Here is a 6,000-nt window from a genome sequence, read left to right on the forward strand (position 1 = left end):
CCCCTCACCGAAAGTCAAAGCATTTCATAACGCAGACAAGCCCTGTTTTGGAAGGCGCCAGTCTCGGCAAGATCAAAAAGGAAGCTACCTCAGGGAGAATATGCAACAGTTAACTCCACTTAACCAATTGTCCTAGAAGAGTTTAATGTCAAGGCAATAGCCAGAGGGCAATCAGTTCCCACAGACAGCGCGCAATACTGAGTTAACTGTTGCCTTACTACATCTCCTTTTAGAAAGGTTTGGACTTGATCATTTTTTATTATGCATGTTTACTTTGCAGATTTATGTGAAAATAAGGCGGTAGACCATCGTAAAGTTTCTACCCTCCTTTTAAAACGAGTTAGGCCTTTTTTTCCAAGGTAAAGCCAAATTAATAACCGACGATTAATAATAGGACAAGTTTTTTTTTCATATTGAATTTAAGAAAATTTTAATTTTAAAATCATGCACTTACTTTAAAACTCATACTATGCAAACACGTTCAGAATTTTACATTTGTGAAACAGTTGGTTTTATGAGTCGGATAGCGTCCTCATTATGGATCATGGCATTCGTTTGATCGGTTTCAAATGCTAGTGGAATTAAAATGTAGCTGTTGAAAAAAAAAGAAAAGAAAAAAAACTGTTGGGGGTTAAGACGGTGTGCTATTAGAAGCTTTCTTTTTTTTTAACCTCGATAGATGACCCGCTAAATTAGGTCAGCTGTTATTAGCCAGATGTGTAATTTATATGAATCTATTTCAGAACCACGATTCATCGTTCACAACTGCGGTTTGGCAGTGATTCTTACTCAAAACAGTGATACAGTCTGCTGTTTGATATTTTGTAAAATTGAGTTGCTGGTGCAGCCTATTAAATATTACATTGTTTAGTAATATTTGTTAGAAAGATTAAGAAATAATCCAAATGCTTTTTCTATCTGTAACTATGTTTTTTGATATGAGTGTTGTTGTGGACTTCATGTAGCTACAGTAGCCTACATGTCTTCTTTCAGCCCAACAACACCGATGAGAAAAAAGTTGACTGCTTTTTCTGCTGATCCACAGTGCCTGCTCTTGGTAAGGCGGTATTTCAGCGAAATCCTTGGTGAATGTAATTGCTAGGCCCATGTAACCTCCTCCCATGAGAATACCACTCCAAGTGTTCTTCAAAACCAGTGCACATATTGAAACATTTACTAAGGAAGTGGTTCTCTGATTTATTACAAAGCAAAATTCTGTAAGTAGTGTAGTGTGTCTATGTGCTACTCATTACCCCAAAATGGCAGGAGCTGACAGGGTTAAGATGTGAAAGAACCCAAACAACTGTATTTATATAAACATGAGTATAGAAAACAGGACCTTTAAGACTATTCACTTGTACCCTGTACTGACATATAACGGAATATTTTCATATCTTCATTTCATTAGCTTACTATCTACTATTCTGATTGGCTTCATCACTCTGTCCTCTCTCCACCAATAAACTGGTGTGCGTTGGGCTTTCTGGCGCAATATGGCTGCCGTCGCATCATCCAGGTGGATGCTGCACTTTTGTGGTGAATGAGGAGACCCCCCCCCCCCCCCCCTCACAATGTAAAGTGCTTTAAGTACCCAGAGAAGCATTACATAAATGTAAGGGATTAAGTAATTATTTATATTAATTATCTGAAATGGAGATTTTCAAAAGTCTAGTGATTTAAAAAAAAAATATTACAGTTATTACCTCTTGACATGTGAAATATTTGCTTTTTGATTGCACAAGTGGACTGTAAAATGCTTCTGAAGATATGTGTATATATGTATATAAATTTTTTTTTCTTTTTTCCTGGTACTACCGCAATTTAAGCCAGAGTTAAGATCCTGTAAAGTGTGCCACAATGTCCTCATTATTTGTTAACAAACCAAGCTTTTCATATTCTTAGAGCCAATGTCAGAGTTGATATGTTAAAAGACCACATTAAGATTTCTATCTGAGGACATTGCAGTTGCCTTTTGCTTCTATATTGCTATTAAGTAATTTCCTTTGCCGTCGTCTCAGGACATTATTTCATCTCTGGGGAATTCAATGTCATGCGTAACTTTCCTCCAGTCTCCCTAGACTCTCAACCTTTTTTATTGAATAATTAATTTTTCCTGTTACTCTTCTTGAGGTTAGTATAATTACTTGAAATGTAAACACACAATGTTATTCTTTGGGAATCCCTCATGATTTGACTATTGCTCTGCCAATGGAACAATTGCTCTTAAGCAGTACAATACTGTTTATGTTAGTCCCCTGTGCATGAGTTCAAAGTTTTGCAAAGATCTGGTTCTTGATGGAATGTTTGTCTATGTCCAAGGGGGGTTACATAGATTTCTCATGCATCCTTAGCTTTGATTCTCATGTTTAAAAAAAATACAGCCAAGCAGAATTCTACGCTGATTGCTGAGAGACTCTTGTGGTTGGAAAATGCATCTTTTCAAAGGGAAAATTGTTGGGAAAAGTTGTGTCAGTTATAGAGTGATCCATTTCTGTTTGCTCCTAGTTCACTGGATATAAGCAAACTTAAGTGTTTGAAAACAGAAAAACTCACATAGTTAAATAAATATTCCAGATTTACATGACATTAAATATCTTTTTAATGCCAGTTTAGACAAATGTTTCAGAATCATGCCAATATCTTGTATGATGCAATAGTATTCCTACACCAATAGTTGAAGTTCTAGTTAAATTGGCATCATCTTGGCCCAACTGACGTTAATAGTTCAAGACGTTTCATACCCTCTCCAACCGTGCTGACATGCTGTACATCGAGCCAATCACAGATGTGTGGTTATGCCATAATACAGAGAGGCAACCCCCACCTCACACATACACATGCCCTTTATGGAGTTTAAGGTCACAGACCTATCTCATCTCTGAGGTTTTACAGCTCTATTTTGTGATCTCATCCTAGCATGTTAGTGTCTTTCTGATCTGTGCTTCATTTCTCTTTGGACCATGAAAACCTTTGAGAAAGCAATACTTCTAAGCATATAAAATCTTTGACTGTCATCGTCACAGATTTCCATCTTCATAACCAAGTCTATGCTTTTCTGTAGTCTCCGCGAAAATGGACTGTCTACAAACAGTAAATCTTGCGGCATATCCGTACAGATTGTATTGGCATCATGTTATGATAACCATAGGCTTTTAGACGATCAAAGAAAATCCTTGCAGAGGTTTCAAAGGGCGCAAGTAACCATTTTAAATGAGATCAGTGTTTCTGAATACTCCAAGGCACAGAACTTGAACTTTTGGCTTAAAGGTTTTTGTTTTTTTAATCAGATCTTGTTCTATGGATAATACTTTGGCTTGTCAAGATCAATTTACATACATACATTACAGTAGTCCAATTTTGACCGTTTTCATCTCTGTATCAAGCAGTGTCTTAGTGGGGTGCAGTCTCTCCATGCTGTCCTTAAATTTGGCTGCTTTTCAGCCTTTTGTGCATATTAGGTTCTCGCCCAAGATTTAAGTTTTGATAATTATAATTTTTATTTTTCCATTCTGTATGTCCATATCATTTAGTGGTAGGAGGTTATTGCTTGCAAACGATTTGAGCCTGTTAAATCAACATAATTATGCAGGACAATATTCAGAATATTATATATCTATCCTATTATTGCTCACATTTTTATACATATACCTTTATGAAAAAAATCCCCCTTGAAGTATAATCTCACTATGTTTGGCTTTAGGCTTCCAGAGTGGTGCCCTGTTTCAGAGATTTCCGCCTTTGACTCCAGAAGACATTTCTGTCACAGCGTGGAGGCTAGTAAACTATGTCAGAAGTCATTATAGACCTTGAAAGCAGATCAGTTCTTCAAGGTCGCCATGGAGTAGGATGGACATTTTCACAGTGTGACTGAAAGTTGGCTGATCTGATAAAAAGACTCAAAACCTTAAAGGCTTGAATGCAAACAAGTATGTTCTAGAGCAATTGTGCTAATTGTACCTCTTTAAAAATTGTAGAAACTGCAGTCTCCTTTAGTCTGTTGTGAGTATGTGTTTAACGAGTAACTCTTGTTGTGTTGCCAGGGTGATCACAACAGTGAGAGCCAAGTTTTGTAGATTATCCATTTGCTTAAATGTTAAAGAGCACTTTGAAAAGTCGCCCTAAGATGAAGTTGTTGACACAAGGGACATTATGTCCAGTAACTGACCATTCTCATAAAAATCCAGCAAGTGGCATCAGGCTCCAAAAGGATTACATCTGAACATTGTTCCCGGGTTTTATAGAGACAATTGGAACCTTAAACCCTTGTCAGAGGCACAATGGGACACGGTTATAGCCCTCTGTGAAATGGTGGCCAAGATGAAGTGTTGATGTGACAGAAGTAGGCAGAGCGCAACGGCTGTATCCCACTGAGTGAAAATTAAAACGATCACTTACATCTCACAATCATGACTTCGCCAAGTATGGGGAGAATTACCCTTTTGGATAATGATTATTGCTGTATCAGTGACAGCAAACAAGAGCAGCAATTGAATCCCAGGCCTGCCAAAAGTGTTATGTAAATGTTAACAAAACCTATATTACTCTAGACTGAGGTGTAACAGGCCTGGGTCGAGTTATTTCTCTTCACTTTCTGACCGGCGTTCTCTTGCCGTCTTTTTGAACTAGAACCCAATGGGTTTTTGCGAGTGAAACCAGCGGAGGTCAGGCCTCATAAATGCTTAACTACCCCAAAAGGGAAACTGCTTTGGCAAGTTGGGCTTGTGTTTATGTCCATGCGCATAGGGTTACCTTAAGATTTTTTACTCTGCCCAGAGGGGGCACTTAAAACAGAGGCCTCCGGTGACACGGATAAGTAAAAAGTTTCTTGACCTTTTATTTGACTTAACAAGAGCTTGACCTGACCCAATCAGTTTAGGCTAACATCATGGCCTCAATCTTAGAGCCATTTGACTTCCTCACAGAAGAATCTTGCCTGCTTTAGCTCAACTGTCGCACTCATGTTTTCGAACAATTATAAGGGTAAGCCGCCCATGAACTGCTGAGCATCCCAGCTGAGAGATTGAACCTACCACAGAGCCATGAACCTATTAATGCAGCTCGTCCATTTCTCATTTTTATAAAAACTGATACACATTATTTTGTATGCATAGATTAAAAATGTTTGTGGTCATGAGTGTTTTGTGCAAACAAACAAGTGCATATCAGATATGTAGGCCTATGTATGAACAATCAAAATCCATGGTATTTTCACGAGTTCGCCTTGCAGACAATAAAGCGAAAAGAACAGTATGCACATTCTTCCCGAACCTGGACCCCCGTCCCCACCATAGGAATGGGATGATGGTGAGGAATCAAGGTGGTGGAGGGATTCTGAAAGACTAGAGAGAATGAAGGTAAGGCTGCTATGATTATTTATAGTGTTTTTTTCTCTTGGTGGATATATTTTGTGATTACTGATAGCGAATTGGCCAGGTTGATTATCTGTGCGTGCTCCTCGTGAAATTAGATTTTCACTTGTTGAAAATAACACAAATGCCAAGCCTGGTCTGAAACTCAACTGAAATCATTTAAAGCAGCATAACCTAATGAATGACTCTCTTGGGGTCTGTATTTTGCTATTTTACAGCTTGTTAGCTGGCTAACTTTACTAGCTACAAAGCACAAAGAAGAGGAAATGAAATAATTCAGTAGTCAGCAATGAAAGCTGAACACATACAGTGTGTTATACCATTCATTGGTTTAAAAGAAATACATCTTTTTCTTTTGTAGAATTTTTTTAAAATATATGAGTATATATATATATATTGAGTATATGAATTTGTATATATGAATAGAACTTTTTTTTTTTTAATCATAATTTTTTTATGAAGTGAGGGAGTCTGTCATCGTTTACTCTCATTCATGTTGTTTCAGATTTTTTGTTTAAGAAATTTTGGGATATGTCCCAAATAAGATACCTTCTTTTGTGTTCCACAGAAGAAAGTAAGTCATACAGGTTTGGAACAACATGACGGTGAGTAAATTACTTTTGGATGAACT

This window comes from Carassius carassius, chromosome 14 (assembly GCF_963082965.1).
Source record: "Carassius carassius chromosome 14, fCarCar2.1, whole genome shotgun sequence".
In the NCBI taxonomy this organism is placed as follows: Eukaryota; Metazoa; Chordata; class Actinopteri; order Cypriniformes; family Cyprinidae; genus Carassius; species Carassius carassius.